This window comes from Battus philenor, unplaced genomic scaffold (assembly GCF_028537555.1).
Source record: "Battus philenor isolate CCGP_79_NKW_IND1 unplaced genomic scaffold, ilBatPhil1.0.hap1 SCAF_5, whole genome shotgun sequence".
Taxonomy (NCBI): Eukaryota; Metazoa; Arthropoda; class Insecta; order Lepidoptera; family Papilionidae; genus Battus; species Battus philenor.
Genome location: NW_027181715.1, coordinates 4,195,794 through 4,220,537, shown reverse-complemented (window position 1 = coordinate 4,220,537; position 24,744 = coordinate 4,195,794). Strand labels below are relative to the sequence as shown.

Genomic DNA, 24,744 nt, shown 5'->3' with positions numbered 1-24,744 from the left:
ACTATAATTTTATTTTCTGGTATTAACGATATAATTGATTGCAATATTAAAGGTTTTTCATATACATGAACAATATTAAATACGTTCATGTAAAAAGAAGTCGTAAACAAGACTGTTGTAAATAGAGTGGTCAACAAACTGTTGAAAATAAACAAAATTCAGCCACTAAAACTGTGATCACGTCGACACATAAACTTCCCTAAACTTTACACTACCATTACATTGGCTTCTAGGAACTGTTGCAAACACGAACATTTTCTCGGGTTCAGCTGTAACCACTTCTCTCGGTAAAGTGCATAGCGAGCTTTTTTGAAAAGTGCAGAGGCGAGTGGAGTTGACAATCGATAGGTAGCGTATGTTGTGTTGTGTGGGTGGTGGTGGTGTGTTGGTGCACGCGGCTGCAGGCCGGAGGCGCGGTGCGGCGGCGGCAGGGGCGAGGGGGGATCTTCGGGCGGGCGGGCGTGCGTGCGCAGGGCGGCGTGCGGGCGCGGGCGGTGCGCGGGCCAGTGGCGTGCAACGCGAGCCGCGGACGCCCGCACCGCAGTGTCGAGCAGGAGCCCGCCATGCCCGGCCCGCGCCTCTCACGCGCCGCCTGACAGCATGGCCCTCCCGACCGCCACCACCACACGCAGCCACGCTCTGACGACGGTACGAATCGCTCTTCGACCACGCACATTACTACGATATCTACGGCGTGCGTTGCTCCTAAATAGTGACAGTGTTCTTCAGTGAGCTTCGGGTCTAAACGTTTCGTCTCGATTCGATCGTCCGCAGACCCGAAAGGAGTAGGCTCGCGCGGTCGACGCGTGGCCCGCTAGATGGCGCCGCGCATCGCTCCTGCGGCGAGCTCTCTCCGCCCGCGCCCCGCCGCCGCCGTCGCCTTTTGTTTCACGCCGTTTTCGTTCGTGTATATAAAATAATAATTGGCCGGCGACGGTGGTGACTAGGGCCGCACGGCGCCGAGCCGTCGCTGACGTCAGCGGAGCCCGGGCTCGCGCCGAGCGCGCTCCCGGCATCCCCGACCTTCTGCCGCCGCCGTCTACGACTCGTCCGACATACGACACAGACACGTCAGGCTCAGGCCATACAACTAACCCGCCACTTCTCTCTCGCGAACTTCGCGATCGTCGTGCCAAAATCGCGTGAACTAAAATCATTGTGATATTACTCATCATTAGGAGTCGAACTCTTAGTACAATTAGAGATCGGGCGCGATTTGACGGCGAAATATTTACGCTTAGGGAAATGTGTAGGTTTCATTCATGTAACCGACAAAGATCGACGTTTTATCTGCACCTAGCAACAACGTTACGGGGCTGCGGAGTAGCTCGGATAAATTAAAATTAATTATATACCCGGTGCTGGTATTAAGGAGATGGGGAGGTTCGGAGCGTTATTTTATCACGGATTCATTTAGTTAAAGGAGTGCGCTCGTGAGCGACGCGCCGCGCCCATGCCCTCAAGTCTGGTGAGTGGTAGATTGTAAGGCTTCGTTCAGCGTGCCATTGTAGCATGAAATACGCATAGAAGCACTTTGTTAGATGCGAATATCTTAACGATATACACTACAGTTTCAAAAACAGTCATTTATTTCACCGCATTTAACAACTGATTTAATTTATATACCAATAATATATATATTAGTAAAAGGAGGTTTAACTTATTAGTTCGTTTATAATATATTAATTTGGTTTAAAATATACGAGCATAATCGGCAGTACAAAAGAAATTCTTTCATGGACTATTAATTATTATACTATACAAGATAATTACACCAACGATAAGTTGTCCAAATATTTGTATTAGACAAGGAATAAATAGGTCTACTTATAAGCATGTTCATTAACTAATCCTCATTATTTTTAAATATTCTTCAACAAAGCGATCGTCTCGTCCTTTTCTTTTTGAATATGTTTGAGAGTGACAAGAGGTTCTGTTAGTTAAACGTGGATTGATTTTTTTACAAAGCGTAAAGGTATGTACCATCACTATTAAGTTGATTAAACCATTAACTAACCTGTTGTAGTATTAACCTAAAACACTTTCATAGTAGATAGCCACGCATGGAGAAGGTAATATTTAAAAGTACTCCGTTGTTATATATGTGATATGTTATTGACTGTTGTTGAAATGTATAGAAATAACAATACCTATTCTTTTATGAAAAAACAATGTGATTTTAATAGAAGTAATAAAAAAAATATAATGTGTATTCGTATACTATTTATCGTCGCATACATTTACAATTTACGCTATTATTTTAGGAGAAAATTTTAAAAATGTTATGAATAACATTTTTTTGCTGCAATATTTTCAGAAAATATATCAAAAACGTGTTAATTACTGACATCTTTTTCTGAAATGTAAACTGGTACTATTTTCTTATTAATGTTAATGACACACATTTTTTTTCATACCTAAAAAGTAACAAGTTTAACCAAAAGGTTTGTTCTTATAATACTTTTCTGTTAAATCGAATATGTTTACAATTTTTCATTCATTTATTATATAGATTAATTATTGAAGAAATGTTAACTATGGTGCTAATTTTCATTATATACGTTTAAAGTTTAACCTTTGAAGTTTTGCTAATACTGTTCAATCATACAATTTTATACACATATTATTTATGAAGACTTATGTTTTATTTACAAAATTTATGGTCACAATGAGCGGCATTCGGCCAGCTAGGTTTTAGGCCCCTTTGGAATTAGGACAAGATGCAACCTATGAAATTGGGTCAGTTAAGTACGGTATTGTCTCTACAAGTCAAGAAACGCGACATTTGAGGCATTCCCGACACTTCCTTGCAAAATTTACACCATTTTTTAAAGATTTTTTAATTTTAATTTTGGTTAACGTCGAAAAAGATCATGAACAGAGTATTAAAGTTTATTATTTATTCGTGATTTTGAATGTAAAATATTTAATTTTATCCAAATCAACATGACCCGTGTTTAACCAATTTTTTTGTATGAAAACGTTAATATTTTTATCGTGCGTTTTAAATCCGTACTCGTTGTAATGCTAAATTAAAAACTAACTGAAATTAGCAAAACCACTATTTTTACTCCTGCTAATTTTTTTAATTCCACCTCTAACTAGTGCTGTCTTCAAATTCGGTAATATACCGATGTTTAATATCTTGTCGATAATTGTCATCTCTTATTATATTACGTTTTTAACCACTACAATAAAATATTTTCAATATTTGTGTATTTACAATTAACAAAAGATCATTTATAACTTAAGAAGTAGAGATTTCCTGAGAAATTGGTACCTATTCCAGCGGTTGCTTCTACATTCTACATTTTCAATAATTATTTATACGCCTTAATTTAAAATATTATATGAAAAAAGTGTCTGCCGTACATGATTAATACAAGAAATAATATTAAACTCGTAACGCCTAAAATTCGTCTTTAAAAATTAAGTTCCTTTATGGCTTTGGGTGTACGCATTATAAGTCTGTATATTAAGTTCCACAAAATATCTCTGACTCTCCTTTTCCTTAGTTTTAATTCAAAAGTAAAAGTATATGTTTATTAATATTTAGTATTTACATATCTATTGAAAAGTTCTATTGCATCTATCGCATTTAAATCGTTTAAATATATGCAAACATCTTCAATGTAAAATTACGCCTTTTGGAGAACACTAAAAGTGGAAGTAAGATATGAAACATCCATTATGTTTTCTTTTTTAATATAATTCCTGATAGTTTATAATATAATATGTATCGATAACATTTAAATATACAAAAAATGAATGCCAACTACGATCTATGTGCTGTACATTATATTTTATATATATTATACTATTTTTAATCGGTAATTTGACTAGCGTCCAAATATAATTTTCGAATTTGGATTTGATGCACATAATAATTTAATTTTAAAAAGCATAATTGCCGTTGTGGCCAGTAAGTCAAGTTTTAAAAAAGTGAGAAAAAATAGTATTCGTAAAATGTGTACTATATCACATAGGTGACATACTAACTTTTTTTGTGTGTCTAACATATCACCTATGTGATATGTTAGACACACAAAAAAAGTTTTAATAATGCACTTGACTGCGATTCTGTTTAATGAACGTTGAACTGTTCGATGGTTATCTTACTCATTAGAGACGAGGCAATTACTCCATAAAGAACAAAAAATGTTATCGTAACGCATTTCTAAAACAAACATCACTTTTAATAGTTTTGTTTGCCGGGATCGATTGTGTGGGTTCAAAGAATAATTTTTAGACTTGTGCTGGTTTGTCTCCTTGACAAGTTTTTCGTTTTCTTGATTGCAAATTAACTTGTACTTTTACATGATCTTAACTGCATCTGTGATGTTATTTTTGGTTTAGAATATAAAAAAATAAATACTTTATTCTAGTAATAATATTTATAGATAATCAGATGATATGGCAGTATTTTAGTTCTAATAAAGGGAACAGTATTAAAACTACAATACGTCAATATTGTGTACATTAAGTATATATATACTTAAAGAACACAATATTAACGTGGAAAGGTACTACGATCTAGTAAACGAATTAAAAAATAGTAAATTTGTATACGCAGGAGGTAACTTCTGACGGATATAAGCCTGTCAGAGCAAAAACTAGATCATTATTGGAATAGACTTCCAGGGTATTTGTAGGATCATTTAAAATTTGGCTAGTTGGAGAGAGAAGTCTAGTCGTCAAAGGTGAAAGTCAATGCGCTGTATACGGGCCGCCTTAAATGTTCTATGCGAGCACTGTATCCGGACTCTCTCTCTACAATACGGTAAACTCCTCATTGCGGACATAAGTCTTTCCCATGGATCTGTAATGTGACGGATTGGCCTCAATTACATTAAAGATCATCAATTTAAGTCATTTAAACTAGATTTCGTTTACCGTCAGGTAAAATTCGCAATGTTGCATAAATAACGAAATATTTTATTACGAAACTCATTACAAATTATACCAACAAGTATATTATGTTTAACTGCGATCATTGATCAATAAATTTGTAATTCAAGTCGAATGTTTATAGGTGTGAAATGGGTTGCACGCAGGATATGTTCAATAAATCTCAATTGATGGATGTTATTCAAATACTTTCGATGCTATGTCAGACTGACCCCTACGTTTACTGTCTATTCTGCAATCCACTTATTATGCTATATTATACATGTAATATCCTCAGACATTATCATTGTTATCATTACAGCCGTAAGAAGTTGACAGCTGGGCATAGATCTCCACTGCAAATTTTCAATAGGTTCAATAAGAAGCGCTTTGAATTCTACATCTTCATACAACTTGAACAAAGTTATTTGTCAACCTTTGTGAGAGGATTTTCTACGCTGCGCTTGTCGATACACGGTCTCCAACACTCAAAGGACTCAACGGCCATGTGTTTTGTTCGTTATGTGGCCGACTCATTGTCGCTTTTACTTACAAATCTGGTAGACCATGTCAGTTTCTTTTATTCGTTTAAGGCTCTTCTCATACTTGTGAAATCATGAACTTAACTCTTTGCCGGCTCGTTGCACGACTGTATGCTTGTCAATGTCGTTGTAATTCATCATGCTTTCTACTATTTGTTCAAATGTCTCTTAAAATGTTGCTATGGGTACAGTGGTTTCCTTTGTCATCGTTTTATGTTGTTTTCCAGTTTCATCAGATTCAATGTGTCCGGGCGCTGAGATCGCTCGGACTTATCCTTTTTGGAGCAAAAAGCTCTTGCATGAATTAAATTACTAATTTCACGGATTTGGATGGTCGGTGAATGTGTCACAGTGTGACCGGGTACAAGCACCCTTTGAGAGGAAACCTGAGTTTGAATTGTCACTTGATACACATTTAGCATATTAAGGGGTCGTGAGAGAGCCGCACCGCACAAATTGGCGGCTATTATCAAATTATTGTTGAATTGTGTTATTTACAATATTTAAAAATCAGTCTATGTATGGCATCAGTTTTGGCATTTACTCGATGAAGTCTAGTTTCTCTAATTTGTTATAAACATTGTTAAAATTGTCATAATTGTAATCTCGTGCAGAACAGCCTTGTGGAATATAGGGCACACGAGCGCACTATGAGCGTGCCATTGAACACGATTTAATTTGCATTTCTATTGGCTTCTCATGCCGTTTACGGGATTTAAACAATACAACACTAAAAAGAAATGTAATAACCGATGTATTTTTCTCTCTACTTGATCTTTTTAATAGTCTGTTACGATCCTTGATTTTTCTTAAACTATTTTACTTAAGCAGAGACCTATCCAATCGTGGTAAAAAATTAGATAATTATCAGTCAATGATTCTTTCTTTTAAGATAAATTACATTTGTGAGTGTTTTGTACAGGTTTTGTTCGCAAGTTACTGCAGTTCACTACGGATATCAAAATAAAATTGCAACTCTATCACATTAAGCCGATTTTGAGTGCTAAATCTCCGAAAACTTGAATAAAAGTTTTTGTCTTTATCTTGGAGTAGATTCAACCGTTGTCTAATGTTTTGAGCATTGATTATAAGTATTAAATAAAATAATATGTTATATTATACGGAAAGCAAATGTAAGATTTACTATACACATATTAAGTCCCAAACTAACGGTAACCAACACGATGCTGAGGATAGGATTTTTTAATCAACTTATTTACTACTATATTGTAATAAGCTAAAAATGTTTATTTACCATCAGTTATATAAACCCCGCTAGTGTCACTTTATCCTTATTTTTCTTCTTTTAAGCCGAGAGACGTCCACTATAAATAGATTTCCTCTATAATAGACTTCCTCCTAAAATCGCCACGATGTCCGGTCTTGCGCTGCAATATTAAGTATTATCCTTGGACCGGTGAATCTTAACTGTTGTCGGTCAACCCTGTCGGTGGTCTATTCACGCCGCGTCTGCTGGCTTGTGGTCGCCAGTCGAAAACCTGTCGGCCCCACCAGCAATCGCTGTCACTTTAAAGTATAATTAATAAAAAAACAGACAATTATAATTAGAAAAAAAAATGATATTTGATCAAAAGTATTTCATATTTTTTACTACTGTTTTTCGAAGGTAACGCCCGTCTCCTTGCCTTTAGTATGTAGACAATTTGATTATACAAGGATTGTTTCATAAAGTTCGCTCCTGCATAATATTGTCACAGATAATTAATTCAGTGTAACACAATTGTAAGTCGCAGTCTCGTGAGTCGCTACCTCAATTGATCATCGCCATTTATATTTATTACTATATTTATAAAAATACTATCAATAAATTATTGTTACGATAAATCTGGTATTTAAATGATTATTGGCTGCTACGTTTGAATCTGTATTGTCGAAAGTTCAAGTTAAATATATTATTACCTAAAATATATTTCGGGGTATTCCCCGTAACTAATTTATTCACTTAATTTAATTATTATTTTTAAATTAAAAAAAAAACTTGATGAAAATGTTGCGTTATAGTAATCACTAGATGCTGACCTATTTAATTTCAGGTTACACAATTTTTTTATAAAATCTCTGGTCTGGTTCCGATAACTCGCAATATTTTAGTTGCATCAATACTGACATGAATTTATTCCCTAAAGGGTATAAAGTGAAAACATCTATCTATATTTATGAATAAATTAGTACAAAAGAGCTTCACCTTTACAAACTATACGTTATATTTAGTTTTACACTTATGAACGTTACACGATGTTGACCTTTACTTTTAGCTGTTACGACGAGGCTAGTGCGTTTTAATATCAAAGAGTACGTCTCCAATTAATATAAGTCACTTACTAAACAGATAATATTATTCTACACACAAACTCTGTTTTATTTGGTTGCGATAAAACTACAAAACATCTCGTCATATTTCTATGAAGATACAAAAGGCTATTACAATTATGTTTTTAAAATAATTAAAACATGTTCTGCGTTGAATAAATTCGCATCAGAAACTTGTTTTAATAAAGCTGAAATATTACGAAAATGAGCTTGTTATTCTGTGTGCTTTGAGGTTAGCTCCAACATTATTTTTGTTGCACCAGGAACTTCATATGTTATAAATAAGCTTGATATTAGAATTTGTTCTCTAAAAGTTGTCTGTTTTATTTAAGGGCTATTCTAAATCATAATCAATAATGTCAAATTATGTATTTATTTAGATTATTATAACAATTATCAAAATTCTTTTCACAAAGTTGTTTGGCCGGAGACGTATCAGAAAATACGTCGTTTTTTGAACGTGTACAATCATCAGCGATCATTACAGTGCAAGCCTGTTAGCAGTAGATAGGATTAAGCTTAAAATTATTAACATTCTACTTACAAATAATTTTTTATTACTCGTGAATCTTTTAGCAGGATAATTAGATAGATTCATACACAGCATGTTTAATCTTTTATAACCTATTTATGCTTAGGAAGATTTTTATTTATTTGTAAAGTACAAGCTACTAACAGCAAGCTTTTCTCGACTAAACATCTCTAGTATTGTCATTTACCGTTTCCTTGGATTGGATATGGCAGATTACTAAGGGTGCTAGTATTTAAATTCATTTTTAATATGTAAAAGAATTATTACAGTATTGAACTAATTTACAATAAACACACGAGAAAATTTGAAAAAAAAAACAAAGAATCAACTTTGTCTCTGTAATAGATATGAACATTATCGTTTTATTATTAACATTTGCTTTATAATGAGCTTATTTTATCTCAGAGTTTTTTATGATTGAATAAATAACAGAATGATGCATGAAGAACAAATAAAAGAAAATTTGATACAAGTTTAGTCAATATTAAACGTGACATGAGAATGCTTTACAAGAAGTTGAGCTTTAACAATTAGTATAATACAGTTCAAATAAAAATAATAGAGTTATATGGAAGTTAGAAAATAGGGCACGACGATTTAGTCAGCGAGACCAAAAGTAGAGCGCACCAACGAAGAGGATAATGAAAGAGGTACTAAAGAATAGGCCAAGCAGAAACTGCGGAAGCGAGTTACTTATTCTTTTAATTTTTTTAGTTGATTGAGACACTGTTACTTCTTTTATGTACAATAGCGGTAACTGTTCCATTATCTTTATATATCCTATCGCAGCGTCTCTATCTTGCGTAAAACTACCTCTTACTTAACATAAAAAAACATTACTAGAACATAGAACTTGCTAAAAGGCATATATGGGCTTAGTGACCCTAGTGTTTCAAAGTTAATAAGTTCAGCCTAACTAATCTAATTTGGTTACCGGTGATAAATAATATGAGATTGTAATCAGTATCATCGTTTTTAAATCATCGTGAGAGCTTGAATGATCAATAGTCTTTAACACAGTACCGGAATCGAAAGACTGTGCCTTGTCAGTGTAAGCGGAGTAACAGTGTTATATATCTATTATGAAGAAAAATTCCATCAGTTAGGGTAAGACCATATTTAGATAATTTTTCAACGCAACCCGCCAGTTTTGTGATTAAACAAAAAGATATTACTACTTTTACTTTATGTAAATTGAAAAAGAAAATTAAAATCGGATATGGTCACCTCGATGAGACCAATCAAACAATTAAATCAAGATATTATTAGTATTATAAAAATGAGTAGACACATTGTAAGAGTTCTGACTTATCAAATGTTTCGTAAATACGAGTATTATAAGAATATCTCATTGATTTTATTATGAAAATATCTCATCGAGTGCCATTATTTTTATTAATTAAATGCAATGAATAATATTTAATACGTATAAGCATCAAAATAGTTGTCACTTAAAACTTACGAGATAGTAATTTAAATGTAAATAAATATTTTTTTATTGTTTAAAAACATACGAGGATATTATCTCCAATGAGCTCAGCCCTTATTCTATATTAAAGAAAAATTGTTAATCTGTTTTCGTTCCGGTTTGTTTACCGATATGTAATTTAATCATGAAAAAGGTTTATTCATTGTTCTGAAGTAAACGAAATGCGTCATAAAAATATAAATATTTTTTGTTCATGAACGTTTTAGAATATTCAGTGAAAAAGGTACAAATTTCAGGACATGTCATATCTAGTACTTATAATTATTTAAAAAAATTAACAGCAAATCTGTTTTAAAAAAGTTAAGTTCACTCTTTATGGTATTATAAAAGTCATTTATTCGATTATACACTAATGTAGAACGTCTCTTACTCAACCAATTTGCGAAGTAGGTCTCTTTGACTGAAATTCTGGCTTCGACTTACACATGCGACCTACTTTACGTTTCCCTTTGTTTTGGCTCAGTATACGAATTGGTATACCGTAGATCAGTGAACTCAACTCTTTTACATTTTATAAGAGCCAAATAAACAAAGCGAGTAATGACGTAACGTCTTTAAGAGCTATTTCACGTAAAACGATTCGTATCGAATAGCTTTCAAACCGATGGGGAGTCATTATGACAAAAAAGTCGTAACATTTCAATTGTTTTGAATTATTATTTTATATCAAAACCGGTCATCGTCACGATCTTTGAGAAGAGACCTATTCCTTGCAGCGGGCCTCTATCTGTTGTTGTCTACATTATTGGATATACTTAATATTGTTTTCAATGGGTCACCAATTTTTATAGAAATATTGTACAAATTTATATCAATAAAGTAGTAGATTGGGGTACTAGGAAATAGTGCACACTGTGAATATATAATATCATATAGCTGTTCATAAACATTAAAAGAAAGGCATCAACTATGAAGATAACTAGATAAATATGATGAAATAATTAACGCAGCCTGTGCCATCGACTGCAACCTTTGCTTGTTTTTCAACAGGTGAAGTATTAAAAAGCTGCCATCATTTATTAAAATTAGCTGTATATGCAGATACTTATAGAGACCTTCTTTTGTGCACCGCTTCAGAAGTTGTTTTGATTTTACTCCTCATTCATTTTTAACTTATCGGTTAAATAAATGACCGCTAGTGCATCTCATGTTAGTTCAGTTCTTAAAGTCTTAAATTTTATTTTAAAATTCGCGACTTATTGCTATATTAATATACTCAGATTTTTTTCTTTTCGTACTGTATTTCGTATTTTTTAACCACAAACAGGGAAAATATTATTGTAGCTTTAAACGCCTGGGTCACAAATTTTCAACTAATATATAAAATAATAATGCCTAGCGAATGGATAGTTTAAAAAATAGCATCAGATTTCATATCCTTGTGCAATAGTATTACTAGAATTCGGTTCTATTTTACACCTGACATTAGTTTAATATATCTAAAACATTTAGCATCGATTCATGCAAAAAATTTAGAATAAATACATAAAAGAATGAGAAATTAGAAATTGAAATGTTACAATATGTTTTTTTACTGTAATAAAATAAACTGCCAAACTAAGAATAAACACGGTGATAGCTAATAGTATGAGAACCTATATAAAGTGATCACTTTGAAATATGTTACATCATTTTATTATTTCTATGCGACAAGTCAATAACTTTTGCCAATAAAAAATCTGCAAGGATAGATAGTATACTAATTTATTGCATTACATAGTAATCTCAATTTTGAAAGCGTGTTACTATATTATCACTACATTATTTAATATTTCTAAAACCATCGATTTCCCAATATGATGTTAATCATAAATTAGAGCGGCAAACAAGCTTTGTATTCACGCATTTAAAGCATTTTTCCCCTTTTAAATCCCTTTATAAGTGAAAAAAAAGAAAAGAATCAGGCAACGTAATAATGGTTTAACAACGTATTTAGTTTAATTTCCTTTATCATTTAGTAAAAAGATAAGATAGTCCTAGAGAGCATAATGCAATTTGTGTCCAGGCATATGAAATAAAAAAATGTTTACCAACCCACTTTACACCCAATATCTGAGCACGCTATTATATGATTGAATATTATTTCACTAATAATATTAGACGTATAATTACTTCTTTAACGATTTCATTAGCATCGGTGTCTCATTAACCGGAACAAAATGCAACTGCTTGGCGGTATAAATAGGTGTTACGATACGATCTGTCTAGACATCGACTAAAAATATATCTTCCGATGTATTCGAAGTTTATTTTATGTTAATGTAAAGAATTAGTCTTTTATAGTGGAAGATATTTTATTTTTATGTCACTTATTGGATAAATTCGTGCGTTTTTTTGATTTTATTAGCCAAGACTACGATATAAGACCGTGGTTAGGAGTTTTTAAAAAATGGAGTATAAATATATTTTTATAATAGTTTTATTAAAGCACTTTACAAAATATGTCTTGAATATAAATACGCAAAGGCAAAGTCCCATGCTCGAAGACTGCATGTGAAGTCTTGAGTTGCAACATCTCTTATGAAAAAAAAATATCTTTATGTTCTTCGAAATTGAGGAATCAGTGTGAAGTAAGGTGTTCCAAGTCTTACATACCATATTATTTTGTTGTTCTGGAAAAAAAGTGGTATCCCCTTATCTGCAGTGGTAGAGCTAGTCTTGTGACACACATAAAAGCAACATCTCATAAAAAACAATACAATAACAAAAGTAGAAATGGTGATCTCATCTTATTCCACGAATTTTATAAACAAACTTTGAATTAATTGGATACGATTTGAATCGATTAGAGAGAAAAAAATAAGGAAAATTATATAACAATAATAACATGTATAACATATAATGATTATGTATGTATCAAAAACATTTAATTAAATTATAATTCAACAATATAGATATTCTAAATACAATGGTTGTTTGGGAAAAAATCGGTAAGACTGTCATCTATTCTTCTTTCTTAGCCTATTTTATTTGAAGAATCTTCTTTTCTAGTTTCTTGATGTACAAAATATAAAATTAATGCCGAAATTATTCAAGTCGGGGAAAATAGAAAAATCAATTCTAGATCACTGACAAATAATTGCATAAGTGAAACTTAAACCTTTATTGGTTGTTGTAAAAATTTCACGTTACACCAAGTCATCTGACATTGTGACTCGATGTGATTAAGTCACCACACTTCTATTCGAAAATAAGGAGACTTTAGAGTCTAGTTTTAGTTCCTTTCAACATAAAGGTTTAACATTGATGAGGTAGTAAGGTAGTTTGTCAGTCTGTTACACCGAATAAAAATTCTGTACTTGATTTTGATCTATCTTCTGAAAAGAATTTAATTTATTTCGTGTTTTATCGCTAGGACTTTTTCATTAGCAATGAAAACTGTGCATAAATTGACATTAGCAATGTCAATTTATGTGTTATTTATGATTTTAAAAAATAATTACGAAAATTATGTACTTTCATAATTAATCTCTATTATATGCTATGATATATTTTGTACATTTAATATTTATAAGGAGACCACGGATCGGCCAGTGTAGCGTATGAAGTCCAGACACAAGGTAAAGGCGACATTATTAAAAGTTTGCAAGCCATTTCCAACCTGTCCTATCTGCAATTTAGAATAAGCCCTTTTTCCATTAATGTACGTCATACAACTAAAATGGTGATGATGATGATGATATTTTGTAACTTCTCAAGAGTAGAAACGTAAAAAAAATCTAATATTACGTAAATTTTCTCAAACATCGCGAAAGAATGCACTCTTTCTGCATCTTGGCGTATAATTATAAATCCAATTACAAAGGCACTTGCCAGCTTAGTCGGTTCACAAGTTACGCTTTCCCTGACGATTATAGACACCTTGTTCGTTAGCATTATTCAATGGAATTACATTTTATTGCATTTTCTTTATTTATAACACATTTACTACATTTTATTCTCATAATTTATTTTTTTATTTAATCAAAGACATTTCATTCTAAGTAATTAAAATAACCGTTTCGAATTTGTTACTACATTTTCATTTATCCGTCTGCATTTGAGTGATGATGAACCTTAAAATTGCAATCCGAATCATTATTAACATTGCCAAAACGTAGAAGTGTATGTCACATAGCGCGCAGAACAGATAGCTGCTGGGGTCTTCCGGAGTGGAGACCTCGGAGCGGCAAGCGCAGCTTAGGGTGTGTATCCACAAGGTGGATAGACAATCCTATTTATATTGGAACACGCTGGAAACAAGCTTCCATCTGGTGTTTTTATAATTCTAATGAGGGACGCATATGTCCTACAGCGAAGGACCTATAACTGAAATGATAATAATAATGACTGCCAGAAAAAAACTATGATTTATTACGTGAAGAGAAAACTGATATCATTTATTGGTACAGTCCTGTGTTTGACTACAATCTCAACCAACGTTAAACGGTAATTTAGCTGTTGGAAATCAGTGAATATACAAATGCCTATTTAATTAGTTTTCCTTATACTTAAAATCGGTTTAATGAATTTGTGGACGAAAAGGCATTAAATTCACATAGATTGTCCTCACACAAAAGGCCAGAGAGCGCATTGTTATGATTCAATTTGCTAAAAGGAGCAATGAAGCGAGGAAGGCAGGCGCGGCGTGCGATGACATCTTAATTGCTTTCAAGTAATTACCGACTAACTACTCGAATACGTATTTCAGTGACAACCGTATGTTACTTTTAAAAAAAGGTCTTTTATGTTTTAATTAATATTCATTTGCTAGAAGTAACATCATTAATTATAAATTGAAAAGTATATAAATAGTAATTAACTAGAATCAAATCTAAATTGTATTTTAAAACTACATAATTCAAAGAGCAGGGTTCACTTGAAGTTAATGTCATCGCAAAAACATAGTGGATACGGAATATCCATTATGTTTTCACAGTAGTCTGTAATTAAATGTTGTGAAAATACAAGCACGTATTTTTTTAATTACTTAAAGTTATAGGGGAAAGAAATCGATAGGTAAACTAAGGCCGTAGCGTGCCGCACCTTTTATGTGTGGCTTACGCGTTGTGTTCATTGATGATGACGTATAAGAAAGCTAGGGGAATTCCCTTTACATAATATGGTATATTGTTTGATTTCATTATGAACCTCATAAAAGTTTTTTCATAGAATCTTCTACAACTTTTCTGTGCACTTTTTTCTTTTCCTTTTTTCCTTATAATTTGTATATTACTATACGCACGGGTGGTAACTTTTAATTTTTTTTACCGTCCGTGGTTAGAATCTTTGTGATCTAGACATCTAAGGTTATTATCTAACCCAAGTAACACCTACTCGTATCTTTAAATTAAGTAAATAAATTTAACTTTTATGACTAATTAATTTCAAATGAATCATTTATTGTAATAGGCTAAGTTACGTATTATGTAAGATTGATGAATAAATAAATAAAATATCTTCAACAACTTTTTTTTTTTTTTCGTTTCGTTATACGAAGTATAAAAAACGCTACTCATCGGTTAATTTATTGTAATTGTTTCATATCTGTATTACCGAAATTAAATTTAGCTTAAAACTACTAACTTTTCTTACCTATTTTATGTAAAAGGAAGTACGACTAAACGATAATAATTATAATTTGTTTACAAACTAATAATCGGAAAAAATAAATTCACTTGATAAAAATACATTTTCTCATGTCACATATAAAACAATTCAATTTTGGAAACGAATTCACCTTCTGACATGCGATTGCGTGTGCGTGAATCACATAGGTTGGCTTTTGTAAACAAGACAGAAGTGGGAATAATGAACAATAAATCGATTCTTTTCCCAATTCCTTTTTAATTTTGCCAAAAATTTCATATTCCTGTTAATTGTGGTATTTTTTTTAAAAAAATACCGTGTTCTTTGGTTTTTATTTTGATATAAATAATTTGGGCACAAATGTTTCATAAGGTTTATTTTTGTTTTCCCACGTTTCATGTCACTTGCAATACGACACGGATGATTTCAAGATGTTGAACCTTAAACCTTAACCCAAAGTTACATAGTGATTCCAGGGGAAAAAACCGCAACATAATCCATTAAAGAATGTTTTTTTATTAAATAATATTCGCTTTAATTTAGTGGAAATGTATACTTTTATTTTTATAACTAAATTTATTTGCATTCATAGAATAACTTTATCGTTAGATTAATTTGTAAAATAGTTGCATACTAAATTATGATAAGTATTAAAACTATCGTTTCCTAGCAATTTATGAGTAACTATTTAGTAGGAAATTTTTTTTCTAATATTATTACTTGATATCATAGTTGTTATTACGGGTTCATATTCACATACTTCTCACAGTACATTCCCAAAATCAACGGCGTTCGATATAAACATCTCTATAAATTTATTGATACGTAAATATATTATTGATTACTTTAGATCATTTGTAGTGATTACTAAGAAAGAAACTAGAATAAAATTGAGTTCGACTACAAGGAATAAAATTATAAGTCCAAAAATGCTACTTTTCAGGAGAGACGAAAAACTAAATATTGTTTATATCTCAAAAATTAATACACTTAAAATTATAATCATTGTATAGCTACAACATAATTTATTTATTCTTTGCTAGTTGAACACGAGTTAAATTTTTACTTATATTTCATAGTTTTTTTTTTTAATTTTATTAGTGCTTCACCTTATTTATTTAGAATAAAAGACATCTTTCATTACCTCCGCCATTTTTGCTCGAAAATTAGAGAAAAAATTAATAAGACCTATTGGGATTTGTAGATTGCAAATATTTAAATATCCGAAAAAAATGACAACGGCGATTATCTTTTTATTTGTGGGAGCGACTTAAGGTAGAAAGTAAAAATTATAGAATACATATAAAATGGTTGTACAGAAATTACAACAAAAATCTTGCAATGGGTGTGGGTACCACAGATACTGTTTGCCACTTACCATTAACTGTTTAATAATGTAACATGCACCGTAATCTCCGCAAGTCATAACTCAATGCCAGTATTTTTTGTACAGCTTAATTTGAAATCACGTATTCTGTAAAACAATAAATTTACGTAGCAAAAATCAATTATTGTGGTGGAACGATTACGTCCTACTGAATTTATTTAGATGTTCAATACTGATATAAATTCAAAAACAAAATACAATGGGCATTTTTACAAAATAGGCTTAAACAATTTTTTTGTAGTTAAGCAATAAGTTGAAAAGTAAAAGCAAATAGTTATATATTAAAATAAGGGAAGTAACTTTTCAGCGTTGCATTAATATGTCGTGCGGGTGCCGAATCCATAACGTTAAAGGAACAGGTTTTGGATAGGATGCATGCTGTCAACTCGCGTAGCAGGCTTATGGTATTGTTCTTGAAATATATTTGCGTTCACTTTCGCCGACAAGATTTCTCTATCTAACCAAATTTAAATAATGCTACTGATGCTGTTTTTGAAGGTCGTTCCTCTTTCGAAGTCATTATAAATTTTTCTCTATTTATTTTATTGACTAGATCGTAGCACTTATTCACTTTACTTGCGTTGGGCATTAGGTATATTTGTTACTTAGGGAACGGGAAGTACGTTCTCTACCATAGGTTTCAATTTTTTTGAAAGGAATGAATCCAGTCTAGAAGACTTCACCGCCATATCCAAAGGAACTCTAAATTGTTTCTCGTACGCTTATGATAAACAAATCTCCTTGTATTATGTAAATATATATAATAATGTTAGACCAGGAGCAGTGAGAGCTCAGCAATAGAGAACTCAGAATTGCGATTGTACACACTTTGTGCATTAATTATATAGTATTGTCAATGCTCACAAACATGCTTCCAGAGGATATGCAGCAGCGTTTTCTGCGTTCTGTAATATTATACTATATCGCTAACCCCTTTACTGAGCGTTGCGATTAGGGTATGCGGGAGGCCTATGCCATACAGTAGGTGTATTTGAGCCTAAACGGCATAACAACGATATTATAATTATCAAAAAAGGTTTTCATTAATTTACCAATAACATCAAGTCGACGAATCATGTTCAGACGTTATGTATCTAAAATTTACATAGATATTATGAAATATTTTTAATAGTATTTTATGGTCTGTTACACTTTTGCTAGACACTTACAGGTTTTTTTGCAGGTATTTTTGCTGCATATTTAAACGGTTTTATTCCTTTAATTTTTAAACTTTGACTTTAGGCTGTTATACCGGAATAAATTGCGCGTCTGAACTAAATACATGCAACTTCTCAAATCAGGTCACACTACAACAGGGATATTGAGTTTGCCAGTTTGTGTTTCGAACTGCATAAACTAGCATACTTATCCTTTAAACTACCGCATTAAAATTAAATACATTTTGAAAGTTTTATTTTGATAAATAAATATTCAACACATATTGCCTAACGAGTAGATTAATTTAAGCAATGATGCTTATACTTAACGTTTTATAAAGGTGATATGCTACTTATATTATCACCATCATCGGTCCAGCTGAAAGACATTCACTGCAAGGCAAAGATTTTCCTTAAAGATCACCACGATTGCTGGTCTTTTGCTACCCGCATGCACCTTTTGCTGTCTAAATAGATAGCTAGAAGCTATAGCCAAATACTAGTGCAAAAGCCTTTAAATTTCAAGAACGTCATGGCTTGCGAAAATTCTGTGTTAATATTTCGTACTTTTCCTAAGGTAACAAAGACAAAAACGGGTATTTAAAAAATATAGACACAGCGTATTCTTTTTCTTCTAAATTTCAGCTGATAGAGGCCAACTGCAAGGCCTACTCTAAAGATTGCCACGATGACCGATCTTGCACTGCCTGCTTACAGCGACTTCCCGCGACTTTAGTTCTGTCCACCAAATGGGAGAAGCCGCGTATTATATACAGTAGTAGTATATATTTTTCGATCAGTCACACCAGCAGAAAAATATAATGTATATATTTTTCACTTAACATACCAAAAATGTAAAATATCTCTGCCTATTAATATAATGTAATTGTATATTGTATAAAATATAGGTAATCTAAAATAATAGAGCATTTTATACTTACATTACAGTAATATAATATTTAAATAAAAGTACATCATTTTATTTACGAGTACGACGACTAATTACGTAAGCATCTTACCCTTGAAACTACTTTCAGTGTCAGCAAAAATGTCCGATTCGGACATGTCTGCATTAAATTTAATTTAGGTGTTTTTAATTCGGGTAATCCAATAATCAATTTCGTGATTAAGTTTTCTGATACTTTTTGGGGAATACCGCGTCCGTCTCCAAACTTTTGTTATAATAAATAACATTTGTCTTGACTTCGTAAGTAAAATTTGAAGATTACACGTTATTCGATTTTTATATCAACTATTAGATTCATATAATTAATTAATTTTTTTTTTGCCCCCGGTCAATTGATGTTATTACAAGATATGATATAGGTAAAAGTTTTACTTACGAGCATATGACATACTCGCGCTTTGTGCGATTTTTTTTTAACAAAATAGCAATTTAAACGTGGCGCATGACACGTGGCAAAGCGAGTGAATAATCCCTGCGTCAGTAATGCAGGCTTCTTACGGCATTATGAGTATTTTTATTGGACGTGCGAATCTATTTTACATTGGGAGGTTTAGCAATATTCTCTCTATTCTTTTTTTAGAAGAACAGCAAAAGTCCCTTGGACGAAAAACTATCCTTAATTTTTTTTTTATAACTGTGGGCTATAAACATAAGAAACTTCTCAACGTCGAGTGACACGTGATTGTTATTTAAACCAGTTCATTTATTGAGATCGTACATTTAACAGCATTTTAATTGTAAATAAATTCATGATAAATTTCTATCATAATGTTAAAACATTTCGAAATGAACTGGCTGCTCACTTATCCGCTTTATTGAAAAAATAAACACGCCAACATAAACATTTTTGTATATTAAACATGTAAATAAATCACTGAAATTAAATAAATAATAAATCATTATTAAAGAATATACTCTTACAAAAAGTTTCATTATATACTATACTTATTATTAATCTTTTAGTAACATGAAATGTGAATATGAATATGAAATAGTTAATCTTATTTAAATACATAGCTTTAGTCATATATGATACCGGTAATGACAAGGTATTTGTGATTTGATCTTTCTGTATGTCAAAAGTGCATCGACCTTCGAAGAAATTTGTTTATGCCTTATTTAAAAATGATTTGACATTTATTAAACTATTACTAACTACTTACACGCTATAAATTAATTTTATAGTGTCTATAAAACGACTGTTTTATATGAAAGATTATTTATAGCAATGTATTGTAAGTAATCAAAAAAAATCCTGAAACTAATTTTTCAACCCAAGCGTCTACGCCTTATGAAGTGCTACGGCGTAGCTCTACTATTTATGTTTCATTAATTTATAAATAGGGTATTGATCAGCATATAAAAATTTAAAATATATTTTTACAAAGTGGGCTTAAATGTATTTTTTCTATTTGTAAAAATAAATACTGATTTAACTTTTATAAGATTAAGAAATTGTTCACAAAGTCATTAAACTCTCAATTCGCTTCCCAGACAGTAAGGCACCGAATAGTCTCTATGCCGTTCTTATGTCACCGACGTCGAAAGATATTAAAGTTTATGTTCTATTTACACTCCACACGTAAATTTTAAGGGCAAACGATCAACAAAACAGTACCTGTCGAACATCTGATAACGATGTTCAGTCGCCCACACAAAAATGTAGTGACAATTTCTTCAACAGAGTCAAGATGACGAGTCTGGCGTGTGACGTCACACGAGCGGCACTCTGCGGCTGCGGCTATCGATCCGATAAAATCGTCACGTCTCACTCTCACCTCTAACTCTACATTCTTTTGTCTCCTTCCCTCTCATAGGTTGGAGTCTAACTGAAAGCTGCGTTCCGAAATACGCTACTAATATTTATTTTAACGCAACCGCCTGGGCCCGAGCCGAGCACGTGGCGTAGAGAAACGCGAACTAGCCGTTCAAATACAACTTAATTAGGACAAACGTTACGGTGTACATTTTATTTGTATAAATATGACGTCACAGATGATTTAATGATTTAGAACCAAACAATACGGGTTCGCAAAAGTTATGTAGTAATTATTAAATAATACCCGGAACTATTTAAATATATTCGTTATTACTTTACTCTAGTATTTGTACACTTACATATCTATTATTTTCATTTTATATATATATTCTTATCTCAATATCTCTATATATATATATATATATATATATATATATATATATATATATATATATATATATATATATATATATATATATATATATATATATATATATATATATATATATATGTACATAACATTTTTATCAACATTTCTATTTTTAAATATGAAATATTATTTGCCTTATTTGTTAAATAAACATAGATGCCTTTATAAATATCTTTTTTATGATTAAAAACCAAATAAATGAATAAAGGTCAATATTACTATAAAAAAGAACTATCACCGTGCCTGAAAACAACTTAAAGAAACCATACACGACTGTAGTAACGGAATTTATTCGTTTTGAAGTACAACCGTCGGATCGACCTCTTAGATGCTGTTAATAAATTGTGATACTTATGTTTATTTACGTATATTAATTGAAATTCATTTTTGCTTTGCGCTTATATTTATTTACAATTTATGCGGTGCAACAATTTGTTTTAAAGCGTTATTAATTATATATAGAAACGTCGAGCAACGGTAGCTCAGTGGCAAAGGATTGAGACTTGCGATGGTTGGCCGTGGATTTGATTCTCAGGATACAGTTTCCCGGGATAATTTTCCAGAGGATGATTATTATATTGCTCCCCTATCTTATTTTGGGATATGGCATTAATTTTTTTTAATAATTCTTTTCACATACACTATAATTTATTTACTACGTTCTTTACACTTTTATTCGTCATTTCGTCATTTGATCTAATTTTCCTCTTCTTTCATTCTATATTATTATTTTAAATGATTGTTGAATACTGAAAAAAACATAAAAATATGCGATGTCTTACTTTTGCTATGAATGCTAAATGAAAGTATATGATCTGCATACTTGAAACTTATTACAAGGACATTAAGGTCAGTAAAGTGTCAGAGTCAAGTGGTACCAACCCAAGAGTATGACCAGAGGCCAAATGAGCAGCTGAAATTATAACGCGGGAAAAAGTTGGCTGCACAGACCTAAGGATAAAGAAACGTGGCTTGCTTTGGGGAGCTTTTTACCCAAGCTTTTAAGAGGATCCATACAAAAAATAAATAATGAATAATTAAATGAAATTAAAATTGAAACTGAATTAAACGATAACTAAAATTAAAATCAAAGTTACTAAATTATAATGTAATTAAATTAAAGCCGTATTTTTATAATTATTATTATTACAAATAATGAAAATTCGTAATCAAGATGTAATAAGATGGTATTTAAAATTTTCATTTATCTATATTATTATACGAAAATCAAAAAGATTATCTATAATTGAGTTCATTGTATGCGATATTACGTAGCGAACGCTGGCTACGGCTGAATATCTTAAAACTCGCGTTGCGCTTATGAGTCAGTAGGTCGGAAGTATAATCAAATTTATAGCAGGCCTGAGCATGACTGTAGCGCCTCTATAAACTGCGACTTGCATCGCAAACAGCTGACAGTGTTAACACTTTGCCGTTATATTCTGAGTTATTTGAACAATATTAACATAAACCGTTTAGTTGAATTTATTTTTAAATATCTCTCTCTGTCCCTCTTTTGTTTTATTTGGATCGCAGTCATTGCTATATTGAACTTTGCTCTTAATTTCTACTCTGGCTATTGTTTGCAGTCATAAAAATCCGACATCATCATCGCCTTTGCTTAATTTTAAAGTAAATACTTCCAATTCTTACACGTATCTGTTGAATTAAAATTACTGTTTTGTTTATTAAAATATATATGTAGTGGGTTCAAAAATAATGTATCACTTAAAAATATCATTATATTTCATTTCTAGAGCTACCTGCCGCTGGACATAGACTTCCTTTGTAGATTTCCAATCGGACCGGCTGAATGCCGGTATCTACCGATGTCCTTAACATACATCCTTGAGCGGATGTCCTATGTTACGTTTGTCGTGTCTTTATTCATTTTACGATATAAATACAATTCATTTTCTCTATACCATTGAAAGTCTTTACTTATATTCAGCTCCTCATTATATTGTTTTAATTTGCATTATTTAATTTTTTTTTAATCTTAAAATGTAACCAACTGGAACACAAATATAAAAGTGCCCATAATATACATCAAGGGCCCAGTATGAACTTAGCGCATATCATAATATGTCATGTAAAGGCAGGAACTTCCTAGTACCTAAGATCATTATTTTAATAGAAGATATAACATGATGTGTTTTTAAACTTTCGCTAGTTTTAAATCGTATAATAACAGCTATTTAACTTTTTGAAATAATACTGTTATGAAATAATATTAAGTATGCTTAAAATTCGCCGTTAGTGGTCAAACTCAACGCAGTGTTATTGTTTGCATAATTTGATTTTACCGCCACATTTGTAAAATTCATTTATAATATTGTAAATTTCTGTTATAGCAATAAAAATTAAAACTGTTATTTTTACCTCTGTGATATGTACCGAAGGTCTTTTTTTCTTAGCCGTTTATAAGAAGTTTCCAACACACCTACTCAAGAGCTGTAATTATTAGTAATATTTAGTACTGAACTTGATTTAATTCCATTTGATACCTACTTATAGATAAAAATTCTTGAATAATCACGTAACTCATAAATTTATATCATAGATGACTGAATAGAGCAAATACATGTAAATAATGTAAAAAAAAATACATGTAAATTACAAGCCAAAATAGAAAATTTAAGAGAATATGAAGTACTTTTGCCGTCAAATTAAACAATATTCTACTTTCAAAAATGAAATTAGAATCAAGATTTATATCGCTAATAGAATATCGACAGATCTGCTGAAATCTGAGATTAATCGAAGATAAAAACGGTCACTGCCGGCTTCGCTCTCTATGATATCACTGGCGGGTGAACTGCGTTCATTTTTGGAGGGAAATTGCTCTATATCCGATACTCCAGTCGATACGTTGGTGCCATTCGTTTTTGTTTCACTAACTGCTGCGCGCTTCTGTTAGTAATGTATTGAAAGAAGCGTGATTTGAAATTATACCTGTGTACATTTGAGGCAGATTTGCCGTTTATTTTAACGACTTTTTTTTATTTATTTTTTGTCGTTGTCTTAACCTGTATCGCCTAATGGCAGAGTAATTTTTTCTTCGGTAGTGATTTTTTCAGAATTTTTATTTAGTTATTAATCTTATAAGTAATTAGTTCTTAAATATATGCCATATTTATAACATTTACTACAATTTTTTTACCATTTCTAATTTTCATAATTCATTAACATAAAATTTTGTTTTCTTGTGCTTGTGTGTATGCGACCTATTTGAAAAATAGGTGGCATTTAGCACACTTTTACATCAAAGTTATTGACTTATTATTTTTTTTGCTTTTTATTTTGGAAATCTTTTTTATCTAAGTTATAATTAATCAAAATTTTTGATTTTTATTACAATCAATCACATAACAACTTAATTCTTACTTCTGACTCATTAGTTTTTTTTATTAATTTTTGATACTTACTATTTTCTATCCTTAATTAAATTACATTATTATTATCTAACTTGGTGATCCTTATTTCCCCACACTTGTGTGCTTACGATCTATTTACACATAGATGGTATTTAGAGCAATTTAAACACTAATATTAATCGATAATTTATCGACTTTTTCTTAATTACTTAAAATAGTGGCTGGACGAATACGCTATTTATTTTATGGATACCAATTGTTTTAATTAGGAAATTGGTAGATTTGCTTAAAATTTGGTAATGTCGGGAGAGGAGTCTG

At 31.6% G+C, this 24,744-nt stretch overlaps 1 protein-coding gene across 1 annotated transcript in view; it reads left to right on the top strand.

Moving 5' to 3' along the window:
* The first annotated feature begins 599 nt into the window (after positions 1-599).
* The window catches only part of cac (cacophony), an 81,475-nt gene continuing 57,330 nt past the window's right edge, over positions 600-24,744 (top strand). The window contains 1 exon segment of the mRNA XM_068772232.1: positions 600-648. The gene's annotated coding sequence lies outside the window, so the exon portion shown is untranslated.